The sequence below is a fragment of the Pan troglodytes genome, chromosome 19, assembly GCF_028858775.2.
Source record: "Pan troglodytes isolate AG18354 chromosome 19, NHGRI_mPanTro3-v2.0_pri, whole genome shotgun sequence".
NCBI lineage: Eukaryota > Metazoa > Chordata > Mammalia > Primates > Hominidae > Pan > Pan troglodytes.
In genome coordinates, this window is record NC_072417.2 from 29,636,628 (window position 1) to 29,655,710 (window position 19,083).

A 19,083-nucleotide genomic window follows, 5' to 3' on the forward strand; every position below is an offset into this window, starting at 1 on the left:
TAGGCTATAGGCTTGCTTCATACAGCCCCAGGGGACAGAGCCAGGTGGAATATACAAGAGGCTGAGTGGAGCTCCAGGCAAGGGAGACAGACCGTTCTAGACTGTTCTACTCCTATACGGTCTAGAAAACTACCCAGATGAGGCTATGAGTGCCCCCTACCAGACAGGGGCCACGTAAAAGCTGGAAGACCCCCAGTCCAGGAGGTCTCAGCAGGGGTTTTGACATCAGGGGTAGTCCAGCATCTTCCACCTGTAGCTTTAGCCTAGTCTCTCCCACGGTGCCCTGCACCCCCATGGGGGCCTGGGGAGCCCAGAGGAGAAAATTCTCTGGGAATTCTGCTGAGGTCTGAAATCCCCCGGATTTCCCATCTCTGCTGACCTGGCAAGGAACTGATCAGGGAGCGAAAAGGGTCTGGAGGTCCCCTCACCAACTGCCCTCTCCTACCAGAAGCCCCTGCTCCTCCCCAGTGTGGGCTGCCCCCTGCCTGTCCCCCACCCAGGCTCAGAGCTGAGGCTGTTTGCAGGGCCCATTGTTTTGCTGCTGTCCTGGATTAAGGTTCAAGCCACCAGCTGCCCCAGTGACGAGAAGTGGCTGGGACAGGTCCCCGCACGCCCCCCGCCCCTCCCCCAGCACACATCCTGCCTGGAGCTGCCAGCTGCCTGGGGGGGCTGCTCCCTGGGAGGGCCTGCATGGAATCCAGGGCAGGAGGCATGCCTTCCTCTCCGGGTCCCCTCCTCACCAAGCACTACCAGCATTCCCTCCCTTATCTCTACCTCTCCCTTTCCTCTGTTCCTTCCTTCCAGTCCTCTTCCTCCCACCTCTTCCAACTAGGCTCTTGAGAATGTCAGCTACCACACAGCCACAGCTACCACACACCTGCTTGAAGAGGAGACACCAGGACACCCATCAAAAGCCAGAGCTGGCATCTCCCCTGTGGGAAGTTCTTCCTTGTTTAACCTCAATCCTTCATGCTATAATACATGCATGTTTCCTCTCCTCCCCTGTGACCTGGGACAGAACTGAGTCTTGTTCTCATCTTGAGGTGGGGGAAGTGATAGGTGCAAAAACCAGAGAAGGAGCCATTGACAACAACTAGAAAGGTGCACAGCTCACACACACAGCTCTGCCTCTCTGACTTAGGCACAGAGACAAGGGGACTGAGAGGGAGTTGCTCAGGGGACACAGGGACATTGCTGATTAAATTCTCCTGGCCTGGATCTATTTCCAAACACTCCCACCCTCATGTCAGGAAAGAAAGAGACGTCCAAAAATACCAGCTGATGGTGACAGCAGGGCAGACGGCCTTAGGCCACAAATTAGGCAGAGGTAGACACGTGGTGGGTTGGCAGCACCAGAAACTAGAACCCAGGAGCCCTGCTCCTCCCCCCGGGAGCATAAAGAGGTCATTGCAGGGAGCACAGTGTTCAGGCCGGGCATGGCGCCCACTGTGACTCACACCCTACCAGCCTGGTCCATCCCGGACATCAGAAACACGGCAGTCCCCCAAGCCCAGCCCTGTCAGCCCTGAGAGCACTCACTACCTGCAGGGGCCCGTCTGCCACTCAGCCTCCTCTGCCCACTAGGAAACCCTCGTGTGCCGTGTCCAGGTCCCCTACCAGGGGTGGGGTGGGTCTTGTGCCCTGCTCCATTCAGTGGTGCCTCTGCCTGCCTCGGACTCGGCGTCCCTGCCCACCCATACCCTCTGGGATTCCTAGAAGCCCCAGCGTCTCTTCAAACGCTCTGGTCCCTTCCATCCTTCCACTGCCTGGAAACCGAGAGGGCTGAGCCCCCTGGAGGCCTCGACCCAGACTGGGGGTTGTCATCCCAGAAGCCCTGGCAGAGCTCCAAGCCACAAATCCTGCCACCCTCAGCCCCATCTCTCAAGTGCCTCACTCACTCCCCGCTCCAGGGGCATCAGTCCTGGAATGCAGGGCGCACACAGCTCAAAGGCCGCAGGGAGTTGGTGACCCAGTCCCACTCAGACCCCAACAAGGCCTGCCCGGGCCCCGGCCCCGGCCCCGCGGCTCTCACCCTGGCCCGGCGCGGCCCGGGCGCGCGGCGGTCGCTGTGGCTGAGGCAGGGCAGCCAGAGGCAGCGCGGTTCCGGGGCGCTGCAGTCCACGCCGACGGCGCGCTCCCAGCGCCAGCCCCCGGCCCCCGCGCGCTCCACGCGCCACACGGCGCTGCCCACCACCTCCGCGGCCGGCGGGGGCTCCCGGGCCCGGCCACCGCCCCGGCCCCAGTACGCCCCAGGCCGGCCTTCCGGAGACGCGCGCGCCGCGCGGGGGCCAGGGGCCGCTGCTAGGCGCCCGGCAGACGGCGTCCTCGACCCCCCGGGCGGCCGGCGGGCCCCGGGGTTCCCCGCCCGCCCCCCGGAGCCGCGGGCCCGGGGCCCGGGGGCCCCGAAGGGACGGACGGCCCGCGCGGACGGCGGCAGGACGGCTGGAGCGGCTCCGCGCCTCCTGCGCTTCCCGGCTGAAGGCGCCCGAGCCCCGACACGCCCGCGAGTCTCGCAGGGCTGACGCCTCCCCCTCCGGGGCGGCCCCTGTCCGCGGCCGCCCAGATCTCACACTCACACCCCACACGCCAGGGCACTACACAGTCCCCCGCACGACCACACCCTCGCACCCTCACACGCAGACGGCAGCCCTGGACCCAGACACGCACTCTCCCCCGGCCCGCACACCTTGCACCCTTCCAGCGCGCGCGCGCGCGCGCACACACACACACACACACACACACACACACACGCATACGCGCGCGCATCAGCCCCATCCACCCAGAGAAACAGCCACACATGCTCCAGGTGTCCCTCACGCTGCTGCACACCCTACCCACTCTGTACAGACCCGCACCACACACATCCACCTGCCCACACACACTCACCCTATGTGGACATACCCCAGAAACACACTATCCCCCCCCCACACACAGGACACTCTTCCACATCGTATACACACACCTCAGACATCCGCCCAAGTGTATACGGTCCACATACTCAGAGAGATGCATGTGCAAGCACGCCAGACCCACATTTACCCACCCACGCACTCCACACATACCCCACAGGGACCCCCACAACATGGCAGATGCCACGCACACACTGCACAGCTCAGGCACTCCAGGCATGGATGCCACAGCCCCTCGAGTGCTACACACACTGCCCTGCACAGAGTGACAGCCACATACTCTTAAGCGCAGATGGAGTCCCCAACACCCCCGTGGGAACCACCCTCCTTCCCAGGACTCCCTACCCATTAGCTCTACCTAGAGGGTCACTACAAGCTGACAATCATTCAAAGCTGCCCCCTCTCCCACCCCCTGGCATGTGAGCCAGATGGGAAGCGCCATGTTGTGCTAGCCCCTGCCCTGCTCGCCTTCCTGGCTCTTGCTCTTCCCAGGCCCCATCCGGGTGGGGCTAGCAGAGGCCTTGGCTAGTGGATGTGTAATCACCATCACCATTTCTAGCCCACTTGACTGTTCACCAACAATATCACCACAGCCACTTACTGTGGCCTGGAGCCATTTCTATGGCCTCATTTGTAGAGAAGGAAACTGAGGTCCAAGAGGACCCAGCTTGTTATGGCAGCACCAGGACTCCAACCCCAGGGCCCCTCATCCCAACTTCTATCCTACACCAAAATCCTAGCCAGCAGCCAGGAAAGCGGGGCAGCTCCAGCCCAACCCCACTCCTGAATCTAGGAGGAGTCCAGGAGGAAGCGTCATAAGGGTTGGGCCTTTTTGGGGCAGCTACCAGAAGGGAGCACCAAGCAGATGCAGCTCCCCTTCCCTCCCATTCCACCATCCACTGTCCCCAGCAAGAACCTGCGGGAGGGTGGCCCAATGGGGAGGTAGGAAATCCAGAAAGGGGGTGGGGGGGGAGATGGAGGGACAGAGATGGGGAGGGGCCTGGGGGCAGAGGGAGGGGAAGGCAGCAGACAACAAAGTGTCAGAAGGTGGAGAAGCAAAGGGACGGGAAGGGAGCCTAGGGGACAGAGGTGGGAGGGGAGGGGGAAGGGAGCAGAGCGGACCACGAGGGAGGTCGGGATCAAGGGAGGGAGAAGGAAGAGAGAGGAAGGGTGAGGGTGAGGCGTGTGGGGGCGGCTGCCTGTGTCAGCCAGGGAGCTGGTTTTGTTCTCCTGTTTCCTGTTTGCTGGGCTCCCCCTCCGTGCAGGAGCTGGACCCCCCACCCCCACCCTGGCGGAAGCCAGATGGGAAGAGTGAGGCTGCCACGAGCTGAGTCAGGAGAGCTTAGGGGGAGAGCGGGAAAGGACTGCAGCCGGAGAGAGCAGGACGCGCCATCTCCATTGGCACCCTCTCCCGCCCCACTTCCATCGCTAGAAAACTAAGGATTCGGTGTTGGGACCACTCCTGCCCTGACCTGCCCTGTGACTCCGTCATACTCTCCAAAGGCCAGACCCTCCTAGACCAGCTGGAACCACCATCAAGATGTCCCCAGCCATGTCAGACTCTGGGGCCCCAAGCGGAGGGCAACCAGATGTCTTCAGCTCCAAGTCTGGCCTCTCCTCCCAGCAAGCAGCCAGTAAGTCCTTTCAGGTGCCTAACTTGCATTCCTCTTGCTGCTAGTCCAGTCCCTGGTTCTAAGGAAATGGAATGACTCTCCCCTCTCATCCCCCATGGAGCCTCTGATGGCCAACAGGTGCTGCTGTGTGCCCAGATCAAGAATCCACCTCTGCGGAATTCAAAACCGCTGAGGATTCTGGGACAGCAGGGAGGAGAGAGGTGGAGACGCAACATGGGTTTTCTGTGTTCAGACTGCAGAGACCTTGGAAAGGATCAACCATATACAATGTCCATTTCCTGCCCTCTAACCTGGCAGGGGAGCAAGGCCCAGCCAAGGAGGTAACAGATTCCTCCAACACAAACCACACCTTCCTTCCCCACCCCCACCACCTCCACACCCAGCTGCCTCTGTGGGGACTTCAGGGGGAGAGTGCACACAGTGGGGCCTCAAAGGTTATGTAGCTTGAATAAATGATCCTCCAGGCCTGGGGAGCCTCTCCACTCCCTCCCCCATTTCCTCTGGGAAAGGAATGTGGGGTGGGCCCCAGAGGGTGGTGGCGGAGGGGGCCCAGGGCTGGGAAATACCAGGCGTAGCTGAGATTCTATTCCAAGCCTTCCTGCCTAGCGTGAGTCCTCCCCCCACGCCCTGCCCAGCTTCCTCCCCCTGCATCAGAAATTACCCTGCTGAGCTGCCCCTTCCATCCCCCTCTAGTTTGACCAGCTTGCAAAATCCATTCAACCTCATCTTCCTGAGGGTCCCTGGGGAGGGGCTTGAAGGCTGCATCCCCAAAGGAAGGGCATCCAGTCTTCCCTCCTTCCAAGAGATCACTGTCTTTTACTATTTGAAAGCACTTTCACTTGTTCTCATTTGACACCCTAAGAATCAGATAACCAGAGATTTTTTTGATACCCGTTTTTCAGTTACAGAAACTGAGGCTTGGCCAGGCGTGGTGGCTCACACCTGCAATCTCAGCACTGGGAGGCCAAGGTGGGCAGATCGCTTGAGCCCAGGAGTTTGAGACCAGCCTGAGGAACATGGCGAAACCCCATCTCTACAAAAAATACAGAAATTAGCCAAGTGTGGTGGCACGTGTCTGTAGTTTCAGCTACTCAGGAGGCTTAGGTGGGAGGATCACCTGAGCCTGGGAGGTAGAGGTTGCAATGAGCAGAGATCACGCCATTGCTCTCCAGCCAGGGAGACAGAGTGAGACCCTGTCCCAAAATAAATAAATAAATAAGAATAAAATTTAAAAAAGAAACTGAGGCTCAAAGAGAACAAGTGACTAGTTCAAGGACTCATTTTCACTAAGCTGGGACCAGATCCCAGGGTTCTAACCGCTTACCAGATCCTTTTCCATTACCCTCTTGTTTAACCACATCTTGAGTACCTGCTGTGGGCCAGGAGCTGAGATACTTTGGAGAGTCTTTCAGGAATATTGTCCCAGCTCCTGAAACCTTTAGGGATCCCCAAGTTCTAGACTCTGGCCAAAGCCGGCTGCCTTCACCCCCACCAAGGGAGACCCCCACAAACCAAGGGAGCCCTGCTCTCAGGTGCACAGGGCCTCTTCTCTCTGGGAGGTGACAGTTTTTTGAGGGTGGGGCCAGACACCTCCCAGGCTATCCCTCACAGGAGAGGATGGTCTGGACTGGAGGAGTAGAAGCAAGTAGGCACTGGGGAAGGGGAGGAGAGCGTCCTGAGTCCCAAGGGTCAGAGATAGGAGCAAGAAGGAAACTGACGTGTTGCAGGGCGTGTGGTTCAGGAAGTGAGAGAGGGGCTCAGGGTCGATTCTGCCTGCTTTTCCTTCCTCCAGCTTGCTCAGCACTCTTCCCAGAATGTGGGCCCCAAACTGCCAGGTGACAAACAATGCCCCCACCCCAAGAGAGTCATCCAGCATGTTTGAAGCTCCATCTGGTCCTGTACACCAGTTGCACACCACCAAACGCAGACCCATGACCACTCCACAATCTCGCACACAGACAGGGCAAATCCCACCACAGATCCGTGCATCCCAGGCATGCAGGCAATGCGATACTGACACATGCCCGCTCCGCCCACGCCTGGGCCTCTGAACCCTGCTCCAGTCTCCTCAGTCAAGGGCGGCTGCCCCCTCGGGCCTCTTCCACCCTTTTGCCCCATTCAGATGCCTGGTTCCCAGCATTGCTTGGGTAGAGACTCCCGCCTGACAAGCCCCAGCAGGCCAAGTTGATGAGCCGGCCAAGCAAGCCTGTGTCTCCCCAGCGCCCTCCATGTACACATAACCCCCATCACCGGGAACCTGGGCACCCCGCACTGGCACTATGTCTGGCCCATGGGTAGGGGATGGTTCCCAGGGTCTCCCCAGACCCAGTGCTCTTCCCCTGTAGGGCCACTCTTGCCCAGGGTTAGGATGGACTGTGCTCCCTCTCCCTCAAACTAGGCCAGAGCCACGGAAGCCTGGGAAGGGAGATGAGGAAGCACTTGTCACTCCAGACATCCCACCACCATCAGGGAGGTGGGCTGAGATAATGCCAAATGCACAAAATCCTCAAAATCTGTCTGGGCATGATGATTCATGCCTATAATCCCAGCACTCTGGGAGGCCAAGGCAGGAGGATCGCTTGAGCCCAGAAGTTCAAGACCAGCCTGGGCAACACGGCGAAACCCCGTCTCTACAAAAAATATAAAAATTAGCCAGGTGTGGTAGTGCATGCCTGTGGTCTCAACTACTCAGGAGGCTGAGGTGGGGAGGATCACCTGAACCCAGGGAGGTCAAGGCTGCAGTGTGAGACCCAGTCTCAAAAAAAAAAAAAAAAAAAAGGCTGGGCAACTTGGCAAGACCCCATCTTTACAAAAAATTTAAAAATTAATCGGGGATGGTGAAGTGCACCTCTGGTCCCAGCTATTCAGGAGGCTAAGGTGGGAAGATCACTTGAGCCCAGGAAGTCAAGGGTGCAGTGAGCTGTGTTCGCGCCACTGCACTCCAGCCTGGGTGACGGACCAAGACCCTGTCTCAAAAAAAAAAAAAAAAAAAAACTCCCCAAGTTCTTTCAGTGGCAGCACAGCTCAGGGGCTGACACACGGGATCTGGAGTCCTCTGGAGGCTGAGTCAGAGCCCTATCTCTACCACTTTCTAGATATGAGACTTTGGGTGAGTTACTTAACCTCTTTAAGCCTTGGTTCCTCATCAATAAAATAGTAATGACATGTATTTCCACCTCAAAGGTTGTTGGGAGGATTAAGTAAATTAAAGAAAGTCTTAGCACAGGCTCAGAGCACATAGTAGGGATTTAATAAATGCAGGCTGTTTCGACGGCTTTTTGGATAGTCATCACAGTCACACTGACATTCAGACATGCAGACACTCAGCCATGGATACACAAAGACACGGTGACACATGCGGACGCTCATAGACCCAGGCAAGCTCATCCTTCCCGGCATCACCCCCACCTCCCACTGCCAGCCCCAGGTTCCTACAGGCTCTTGACGTGCCCCAGTTCCTCCCAAGCAGGGAGGATTCAGTAGGATCTCCCACTTCCTTGGCTGAACTTTGGCAAGCCCAGAGCACTACCTTATGGGCCCTCTGGGAGTAGGGAAGGGGTAGGCAACATGAGACCCCAGGATGGGGCCTCTCCCAGCAGGCAAGGAGCATGGCAAAGGTGCCAGGCTGGCAGGGTCTCCAGTGCCAGAGGAGGGCCAGTTCCTCCCTCAGGGACAACAGAGGAAGGGGAGACTAAAGAGGAGCCTCTTTCCTCTTGGTGGGAAATGAGCACTTACAGAAAAGGGTGCGTCTAGCCAGCCACAAAGTAAACACCAGGGCCATTGCCCAGGCAACAGCAGGCTGGCATGGGACAGGGCTTACCACAACCCCTCCATACCCCCTGATTTACCCACTCAGCAGCCCCTTGGCTGTCTCTGCGGTCTCCATTCTGGTCTCTGGGCCTGTCTGCAGACTCCTCAAAGGGAAGAAGCTATGCCTCCTCCATCAGACTGTGTGCTCCTTGAAAACAAGGGATTTTTGCCCCACATCAGTCTAGGGTCTCCCAAAAGGCATGGCCTGTGTCTTTCCCCTCAGATTGGAGGATGCCCAAGGACCTGGCCTGAGTCTCCCCCTTAGACTGAGAGCTCCCTCAGGACAATGGCTGCTGGGTTTTCAGAATGGATTTGCCCTCCTAGAGAGCTTTGTGCATAGCGGGCTCTCAAAAATTATTTTATTTATTTATTTATTTTTTCAGACGGAGTCTCTGTTGCCCAGGCTGGAGTGAAGTGGCGAGATCTCGGCTCACTGCAACCTCCACCTCCTGTGTTCAAGTGATTCTCCTGCCTCAGCCTCCCGAGTAGCTGGGATTACAGGCACGTGCCACCACGCCCGGCTAAATTTTGTATTTTCAGTAGAGACGGGGTTTCACCATGTTGGCCAGGCTAATCTCGAACTCCTGACCTCAAATGATCCACCCGCCTCGGCCTCCCGAAGTGCTGGGATTACAGGCATGAGCCACCATGCCCAGCTCAAAAATTATTTCTTAATGGTGAGGATGTGGAGAAATTGGATTGCTGTGGGAATGTAAAATGGTGTGTCTGTGGCCAGGCACAGTGGCTCATACCTGTAATCCCAGTGTTTGGGAGGCCAGGAGTGCAAGACCAGCCTGGGAAACATATAGAGACCCCATCTTTATAAAAAATGCAAAATTGGCCAAACGTGATGGCACACACTTGTAGTCCCAGCTACTTGGGAGGCTGAGGTGGGAGGATCCCTTGAACCCAGGAGTTGGAGGCTGCAGTGAGCTATGATGCTATGATCACACTACTGCTCTTCAGCCTGGGCCACAGAGGAAGACTCCCTCTCTAAAAACGCAATAAAAAATAAATAAATAAAATGGTGGAGTTGCTATGGAAATCAGTATGGCAGTTTCTCAAAAAATTAAACATGGACAGGAGGCTAAGGCAGGAGAATCGCTTGAACCAGGGAGGCGGAGGTTGCAGTGAGCCAAGAGCGCGCCGTTGCACTCCAGCCTGGGCAACAAAAGTGAAACTCCGTCTCAAAAAAAAAAAAAAAATTAAACACAGAATTACCATATGATCCAGTAATTCCACTTCTGGGTATATATCCACAACAACTGAAAGCAGGGATTAGAAGAAATGTTTGTACACCCATGTTTGTAGCAGTGTTATGCACAACAGCCAAGAAACGGAAGCAACCCAAGTGTCCATCTACGGATGAATGGACAAACAAAATGAGGTATATCTATACAATGAAATTGTCTGTATTATTGTATTACATATAATACATACATGATATGAATAATAATAATTGTATTATTTAGCCTTTTAAAATAAGTGAAGGCCAGGCGGGGTGGCTCACACCTGTAATCCCAGCACTTTGGGAGGCTGAGGTGGGAGGATTACTTGAACCCAGGAGTTCAAGACCAGCCCGGGCAACATGGTGAAACAACATCTCTACCAAAAAAAAAAAAAAATTAGCCGGGTGTGGTGGCACATACATATAGTCCCAGCTGCTTGGGAGGCTAAGGTGGGAGGATGGCTTGAGCACAGGAGATGGAGGTTACAATGAGCTGAAATCGCGCCACTACACCTCAGCCTAGGGGAGCCAGACCCTGTCTCAAAAAAAAAAAAAAAAAAGAAATTTGACACATGCTACGATGTGGATGAACCTTGAAGACATTATGCTAAGTGAAAGGATTAATATTGGCTGGGCTTGGTGGCTCACATCTGTAATCCCAGCACCTGTATTCCCAGCACTTTGGGAGGCTGAGGTGGGAGAATCACTTGAGGTCAGGAGTCCAGGGCCAGCCTGGACAACATGGTGAAACCCTGTCTCTACCAAAAATAAAAAAATAGCAGAGCGTGGTAGCATGCACCTATAATCCCAGCTCCTCAGGAAGCTGAGATGGGAGGATCCCTTGAGCCCAGGGCGTCAACGCTCCAGTGAGCCATGATCACACCACTGCACTCCAGCCTGGGTGACAAAGCAAGACCCTGTCTCAAAAAAAAAAAAAGGAATGAATGAATTAATATTATATTATTCCACTTAAGGTGATAGTGGAATATCACCACTTATGGTGATAACACAATAATATGGATGTACTTAATGCCACTTTACAGTTAAAAATGGTTAAAATTATAAATTTTGTTTTATATATATATTTTTTTTCAGATGGAGTTTCGCTCTTGTTGCTCAGGCTGGAGTGTGGAGTGCAATGGCGCACTCTCAGCTCACTGCAACCTCTGCCTCCCCGGTTCAAGCGATTCTCCTGCCTCAGCCTCCTGAGTAGCTGGGACTACAGGTGCGAGCCACCATGCCCAGCTATCTTTTTTTTTTTTTTTTTTTTTTTAAGTAGAGACAGGGTTTCACTGTGTTAGCCAGGATGGTCTCGATCTCCTGATCTTGTGATCTGCCCACCTCGGCTTCCCAAAGTGCTGGGATTTGGGAATACAGGCGTGAGCCACAGCACCCGGCCGTATTATATATTTTATAATTTTTTTAAAAAGGCCAAGTCAGAAATCAAACACACACAAAAAATAAAAGGCCAGGCACGGTGGCTCAGGCCTGTAATCCCAGCACTTTGGAAGGCCGAGGCAGTTGGATCACCTGAGGTCAGGAGTTTGAGACCAGCCTTGCCAACATGGTGAAACCCCATCTCTACTAAAAATACAAAAATTAGCTGGGCGTGATGTCAGGTGCCTGTAATCCCAGCTACTCTGGAGGCTGAGGTAGGAGAATTGCTTGAACCCAGGAGGTGGAGGTTGCAGTGAGCCGAGATCGCGCCATTGCACTCCGGCCTGGACGGCAAGAGCAAAACTCTGTCTCAAAAAAAAAAAAATGTTGAAAGATGAAACAAATGAACAGGTCTCTCCTTGGTGCCCAGGAGAAGGCTCTGCCCACAGAGGTTGCCCAGGAGCTGGGCACCTCCTGCCTGGAAGACCTTTCCCTGCCGTCCCTTCTCCACTGCACCTCCTCAGAGTCTCTACTGTCATCTTTGGAGCCCTAGAGGTCCCCGCACAGGGGGATCGCCCAGCCTGAACCTGGCACGCATCAGGTCCTTGGCGTTGATGGGGGCCTGCCATCTACAGAGGCTGCCATCCCCAGTCATGCACAAACTCTTCCAAGGCTGCCGGCAGGAACTTGGAAGAGTTTTCTTGGCAGAAACCTGGCTCAGTGTGGGGGTCCTCAAACCCACCAAGCACACACATGCCCGTTCCAACGCGCCACACGCTCACACCCACCTGTAACATACACACAAGGGTGTGCCCACAGAGACACCGCCGCGTCCTCTCAGGCACTCCTGGAAATGAGCCCGCACAATGAAGGGTGCACATCTCGGCTGCCTGGCAGGCAGGTCCCGTGGCCAGCAGAGCCCCCTGCTGGCCCAGCACTGGCATGCCTCGTCTCCTTGACAACCCAGAGCGAGCAGAAGGGTCCTCATTCCCTCAACCTCGCTCCCCAGGCCCCTCAGCTCCAACCTGCCCTAGGATCTTCCCCTCCCCATCTCCTACAGAGGAGAAGAATCCCCTGCAGAAGGACAGAGCAACTGTGGAATCTCGGGGTCTCCCTTTGGTCAAGGAGAGAGGCCAGAGCCCCTTTTCAGACTAGACTGGAGCAGTCATTCCTAGAGGCAGGGGAATGCCTGCAATGACTCTTCTCTAAGGTCAGCAGATCCATCCCCCGGTCTCACACTGGACAGTGCATTTCAGAGGAGACTAGAGGAGAGCTCTAGGTGTGACTCCGCCTGCCCCCCGCCCCCCAAGAGTGCTTCCTGTTGTCTGACAGCCTGGGCAGAGGTAACAGGTGCACACACTGGTTTCCTTCAGGCAAGAGCTGGGTCCCAGTCAAGCTAAGACCATGTCCCCTCCCAGGGCAGGTCTCAGCAGATTCCAAAAGTCTCCCGGGGGCACATGGGGCTCCCTGCAGGGAGAGGCTGTCAGCCCCACCCCTGAAACCACCCACCCCCTCACCCCAGCCCTGCCCATCCCTCCTGGTTACCCCTGCCTTCCCCTTCACACATGTGGCCCTGCCTATGAACTGAACCACTCCCTAATCCAGTCTGTGATGCCCAGAGGCAGCTGGACAGGTGGCAGGGACAGTGGCTCTGCAGGGACAAACAGCCTCCCCTGGGTCACTACCATGAGGGAGCCCCCTGGGCTGGGCTCTCTGGTCAGAAGAAGACAGATGGCATCATCCTCACTCCAGATCCTCCTCCCGCCTCCCCCTGCCAGTTTGCCTGGCCGCACATCTGGGGACAGGATAACAGCCACACAGTCATGAATACTTGCTGAGTGCTTACTATGCCCCAGGCAGCTGCTGTTAGATGCGCTAACTCATTTAACCAACCTCTGGAAATGAAGGTAGCACCCAGCACCCACCACCTGCAACTCCTGGCTCTCCACCGGGTTGGGTGCTAGGCAGGGAATGCTGGGTGACCTGCAGGGGCACCGAGGCTTGGGGACAGGGAGGCTGGTGAGAAAGTGACCACTGTCCTGGCATCAAGAAGGCTAACACAGAGAAAAGGCCACACTTGCCATTGGTACTGGCCCTGGCCCTTTTCTGGCTGTGTGACCTCAAGATCATCACTCAAGGTCACTCAAGTTTCCTTGTTTCTTCAGCTATAAAATAAAGACAGGGATAGCAGCCTGAAAAAGTTGCTGAGAACCAAGAATCAGGTGTTATGGCCCCAGCGCTCCATCCCCCCATCGGAGTAGACTCTGCTTCCTAGATGTCTCTGGAGTCTGCTCACTTCATTACACCATTGCCCTGCTCCAAGTGGCAGTCACCTCTCTGGTATCTGACAGTCCAGATTGATTATTTTAATATTATGACCACCAGGCCCTGTGGGACGCGCCTTGGCCCCCACACTCACCACACCCTCTTCCTCTGTGCTCTGGCCACCCTAGCCTCCTTCCACCTCCTGTGAGGACCAGGCACCCTTCCAGCCTCGGGTCCTTTGCACATGCTGTTTCTGGAATGCAACCCATGCCCTGATTCACTCCTACCCACCCTGTTGCTCTTAACAAAAATGTCACTTCCCCAGGCACACCTCCTCTGGCCCCAGACCAGGTCAGTTACCTGTGCAACCTCTTGTCAGTGTCTACTTATTTATGAGCTTATTTTGACCAACATCTCCCCACAGGGCTGTAGGTCCTGGAAGGCAAGGACCATGTCTGCTTTGCTGGTGGTCAAATCCCTGGTTCCTGGCCCAGGGTGGGTGCTCTGCACACTGTTTCTAAATGTTGGAGAATGAATGAGCCTTTCCTCAGAGAGTTAGGGGTAACCAGAACCCTGTCCCCAGGAGGGGTCTGGCAGAGGCAGGGGCTTTTTATATCCCCACCCCTTCCTCAGAGGGAACCAGATCCAGAAGTCGGGGGTGCTGGAATAAGGAAGAAAGGGGGGCCGGGCGTGGTGGCTCATGCCTGTAATCACAGAACTTGGGGAGACAGAGGCAGGAGGATCCCTTGAGCCCAGGAGTTTGAGACCAGCCTGGTCAACATAGTAAGACCCCATCTCCACAAAAATAATAGTAAAAATTAGCCAGGTGCCGTGGGGCACGCCTGTAGTCCCAGTTACTTGGGAGGCTGAGGTGGGAGGATTGCTTGAGCCAAGAGTTCAAGGCTGCAGTGAGCCATGGTTGTGCCACTGTACTCCAGCCTGGGCGACAGAGCCAGATCCAGGCTCAAAAAAAAGGAGTGGGGGAGAAAGGGGTGGGGAAAAAGGGGGGAGCTGCTTCAATCCTCTTTGCATCTCTGTGCCCTCACCCCAGCTGGCCACACTCCAGCCACGAGCCCTCCTCGTGGGTTCTGCAACGTGCCAAGCCCTTGTCCTGAGACTCAGGGCCTGCTCCCCACATCCAAGTTCCCCTCTCCCTGGACTATAATACAGTGCCTGCCTGCCCCCTCCCCCTCCCCTTCTTCCCTTGACTCAACCCTTACCCTCCAGGTCTCAGCTTGACTTTCTGAAATGCTTGTTTAACTTAGCAAGCTAAGGAATCTGCCATGGTGCCACAGCTAATGTCAGCTCAGGATTGAAGCTGTGGGCAGAGCCCAGACTCTCGGCCACCTCATTATACGCCTCATTACTACTGGTTTCTCCCTCCAGGCCCCGCCCTCTCTGGGGCCTCAGTTTCCTTATGTGGGCTCTTCCATGATGAGGGACTTGGACATCTGTAGATTTCAGGAAGATTGGTTGAGAGGAAGAAGGTGGGGGAAGAGGTTAAGGGAGGAGGGGAAGGGGGAAAGAGAGAAGAGAGGAGGGAGGGGAGGACAACAGAGGGGTGGCTGCCTTGGGCCAGCCAGACATGAGAAACGCCAAGTATGTGAAGTACGCCAGCCCTGAGCTATGAATAGTGCTCCAGGCTGGCAGCCCAGGTGGGCCTTTCTGCCCCTCCCACGGGAGCTCTGCACAGGGGGCCTGAAATGGGGAATGGGGCATGGGCTGGGGAAGCACACTTGGGGACAGAGCAAGGGGTGTTGTCATGCAGGTGAGATGCAAATACACAGCAGCAGGCAGGTCTGATTGGTGGATCCCTGTGGGGCTGGGAGCATAGGCCGAATGGTCACTCAGCAAAAGGCAGTGCCCAATCTGCAGCACAACCCAGGGCCTCTGCCCACCTGCGCTGTGGCCCCTGCAGCTGCATTTCCCAGGCTTGGAGGTTCCTTCTGGTCACCCGTGGCCAAAATCCCACTGACGCTGTGCAGCCTCTGGAGGCCTCTAAAGGTCGTGGTAAGGCTCTGCCTGCCCTGGACACCATCTCTGACCACCCCAGCACCAGGTCAGCCTCTCCTTGGAGCTCACAGGTCTGACAGACAGCTGGGCACCTGGAAATTACGACATCCCCAGTCCCGGCCTCTAGATCCCTCTCCTCATCAGTGATCCCGGTGGGACACATACTGGGCTTAGAGGCTGGAGGCCCAGTCCACGGCCCCTGTCTGGCCACTTGTGTGCCCCCAAAGAAAGCAGTCACCTTCAGAGCTGGTTCCTCTTTCTTTCATTCTAGGACTGTTCACTGGGTGCCACCAAGGGCCTGGCACCGGGCTAGGGGGGCCAGTGACACAAGGGAAGACGAGTCAGAGGCCAGGTTTCAGGTCCCAACTGCATGACCTTGGTCAAGTCCTTTCCCTCTCCAAGCCTCAGTCTCCTCAGCTGTAAACTGGGTCCTGGAGAGGACTCAGCGTTGAGTGCCTGGCATGTAGAAGTTGCTCAACAAATCAGTCCCGTAGTCTGAGGATTTTCAAAAACTAACAAAAGCAGTCCCTGGTTTTATAAAACCAAAGACATAGACATGCAACAAATAAAGGTACTGTAGGGCATAGTGTTTAAAAGTTCCTAAGCAGAGCCTGGGCATAGTGCCTCATGCCTGTAATCCCAGCACTTTGGGAGGCCGAGTTCGGAGGATCACTTGAAGCCAGGAGTTAGACACCAGCTTGGCCAACATGGTGAAACCTTGTCTCTACCAAAAATACAAAAATTAGCCAGATGCAGTGGTGCGTGCCTATAGTTCCAGCTACTCGGGAGGCTGAGGCAGGAGAATCGCTTGAACCCAGGAGGAGGAGGTTGCAGTGAGCAGAGATCGCGCCATTGCACTCCAGCCTGGGTGACAGAGCAAGACTGTCTAAAAAAAAAAGTTCCGACTGGGCTCGGTAGCTCAAGCCTGTAATCCCAGCACTCTAGGAGGCCGAGGCAGGCCGATCACCTAAGGTCAGGAGTTAGACCAGCCTGGTCAACACGATGAGACCCCATCTCTACTAAAAATACAAAAATTAGCCGGGCAGGAGAATCGCTTGAACCTGGGAGTTGGAGGTTGAAGTGAGCCAAGATCGCGCCACCGCACTCCAGCCTGGGTGACAGAGCAAGACTTGGTCTCAAAAAAAAAAAAAAGTTCCTAAGCAGGATTCAGAGGAAGCTGGTTTGAATCCTGACTCAGGCCCACTTCCTAGCTGTATGTCACTGGACAAATTACTAACCTCCCTAAGCTTCTGTTTCCACAGTTATTAAATAGAGATAATCCATCGCCCATGGGATTGTTGTGCAGATTAAAGAGACGGTGTGTGTAAAGTGCTCAGCACAGCAGTGTCTGGCCCTGAGGCCCGCAATACAAGTTTGCTATAACCAATACTCCCATTGTTATTATTATTGGTGGGCAATACAGTGTCAAGTGCTATGGGAACACTCAATTCATCAGTCAGCAGCGTTCACTCAACAGGGCCTGGCCTAGAAGCTGGATATAGAGCAGTGAACAAGACAAAGTCCCTACCCTCACGGGGCACAAGGTCTAGCGCACAGAGGAGGAAGTCGCCATATATTTGAGTGGTGGAGGGAGGCTTTACGGAAGATATTTGAACTGGGCATTGAAAGAGGAATAGGAGTTGGAGAAATGGAAAAGGCAGAGAAGGCCCTTCTAGACAAGGGAAAGAGACGGTACAGCAAGTTTCTGGAAAGGGGAAGAGGGTGACATACTCCCACTCTTTTTTTTTTTTTTTAGACAGAGTCTCACTCTTGTCACCCAGGCTGGAGTGCTATGGTGCGATCTCGGCTCACTGCAACCTCTGCCTCCCGGGTTCAAGTGATTCTCCTGCCTCAGCCTCCCAAGTAGCTGGGATTTACAGGTGCCCGCCACTACACCCAGCTAATTTTTGTATTTTTATGTATGTATGTATCTATTTATTTATTTTGAGATGGAGTTTCGCTCTATTTGCCCAGGCTGGAGTGCAAAGGTGCAATCTAGGCTCACCACAACCTCTGCCTCCCAGGTTCAAGCGATTCTCCTGCCTCAGCCTTCCTGAGTAGCTGGGATTACAGGTATGTGCCACCACTCCCAGCTAATTTTGTATTTTTAGTAGAGACGGGGTTTCTCCATGTTGGTCAGGCTGGTCTCAAACTCCCGACCTCAGATGATCCGCCCACCTCAGCCTCCCAAAGTGCTGGGATTACAGGTGTGAGCCACCACGCCCAGCCAACATACTCCACTCTTATCCTACCCTTCCAACTGTACCTCCAGTTTCAGCTCCCATCTCCTTTCACCTGGTCTGCTGCCTCCACTGCCCGAGACCCTTGTGTGGCTCCAAAGTAGCTATGGGAGCAAGTTCCTCAGTATGGCATGAGGGATACGACCTGATGGGGGAGGGAAGGGGCGGGATCTGGTCTCATTGGCCTTGCCAACCTGACCTCCTCCCTCTATTCTGGGCCTTGTATTCATCAATCCCTTAAGAGGCCAAGCTGGTTCATGCCTCCTTGCCTGTGCTAATGCTTGGTCCCTCTGCCTGGCACACCCTTCTCTCCCTTCTCCTCCATCCCTTTCTTGCCCCAGCAAACATCTTTCTTTTTTTTTTTTTTTTTTTTTTTTTGAGACGGAGTCTCACTCTGTCACCAGGCTGGAGTGTGCAGTGGCATGATCTTGGCTCACTGCAACTTCCACCTCCCGGGTTCAAGTGATTCTCCTGCCTCAGCCCCCCAAGTAGCTGGGACTAAAGGCGCACGCCACCACGCCCAGCTAATTTTTGTATTTTTAGTAGAGATGGGGTTTCACCATGTTGGCCAGGACGGTCTCGATCTCTTGCCCTCGTGATTTGCCCACCTTGGCCCCCAAAAGTGCTGGGATGACAGGCGTGAACCACCGTGCCTGGCCCTAGCAAACATCTTTCAAGCTTTGGCAAGCCTCATCTCCCCACAGTGAAGCCTTCTTCCCCTGAGAGCTGGAGCATCTTTGGAGGAGGCAGGGGCTCAGCCATGTTTATTGACAGAACCCTGGGGTCCCCCACGCCACTCACGAGCAAATCCAGACTCCACACTGAATCACAGAAGACACAGAGAAGCAGAACTTAATCTACATCTCTCTGCACCCACCACCCATTACATCTGCCCTCCCCACCCCTTCGTTATGCCAACCTTTGCTTGGATTTCAGGGCTCAGCTGTGGAAAAGAGGGTCTACCTTCCCTGGGTGAGGGGTGTCCTGCCAGGCTCTTTGTTGTCAGAGAATACAGCAGTCACCACAATGACAGACCTAGGATTCTGAAAGACCCAGCTTTAATATTTTTTTGGGGGGTAGGGGTGGGTAGGGTCTTGCTCTGTTGTCCAGGCTGGAGTGCAGCAGTGCAATCATAGCTCACTGTAGCCTCAAACTCCTGAGTTCAAGCAATATTCCCAGCTCAGCCTCCCGAGTAGCTGGGACTACAGGTGTGCACCACCACACCTGGCTAATTTTTTAGAGACAGGGTCTTGCTATGTTGCCCATGTTGGTCTCAAATTGATCTTTGGTTCATGCCTGTAATCCCAATACTTTGGGAGACCAAGGCAGGAGGATCACTTGAGCTCAGGAGTTCAAGACCAGCCTAGGCAATATAGGGAGACCCCCATCGCTACAAAAAAATTAGCCAAGTATGGTGGTGTGTGCCTGATTGTGCCACTGCACTCCAGCCTGGGTGACAGAGCAAAACCCTCTCTCAAAAAAAAAAAAAAAAAAAAAAAAATCCTGGCGTCAAGCAATCCTCCTGTCGAAGCTTCCCAAGTCTCTGGGATTACAGATGTGAGCCACCATGCCTGGCCCAGCTTGAAATTTGATGCTTGGTGACCTTG

At 55.0% G+C, this 19,083-nt stretch overlaps 1 protein-coding gene and 1 long non-coding RNA gene across 10 annotated transcripts in view; one reads left to right on the forward strand and one right to left on the reverse strand.

The window, feature by feature from the left end:
- The window catches only part of ARHGAP23 (Rho GTPase activating protein 23), a 94,261-nt gene that overhangs the window by 56,300 nt on the left and 18,878 nt on the right, over positions 1-19,083 (reverse strand). The window contains exon 1 of one of the 7 annotated variants that reach the window (XM_054671615.1): positions 2,033-2,140. The exons of the other annotated variants lie outside the window; for them this stretch is intronic. The gene's annotated coding sequence lies outside the window, so the exon portion shown is untranslated. Of the gene's footprint in view, positions 1-2,032; positions 2,141-19,083 lie in introns of those variants that run through there. 7 annotated transcript variants of the gene reach the window in all.
- On the forward strand, positions 3,760-6,396 carry LOC104002848 (uncharacterized). 3 transcript variants are annotated; one of them, XR_008540549.1, is made up of 4 exons: positions 3,760-3,851; positions 4,342-4,543; positions 4,644-4,863; positions 5,446-6,396. It is a non-coding gene; the product is annotated as an uncharacterized LOC104002848 (long non-coding RNA). The 3 variants fall into 3 exon arrangements; XR_008540548.1 differs by lacking the exon at positions 3,760-3,851 and having other exon boundaries at positions 4,016-4,543; XR_008540550.1 differs by lacking the exon at positions 3,760-3,851 and having other exon boundaries at positions 4,018-4,543; positions 4,776-4,863.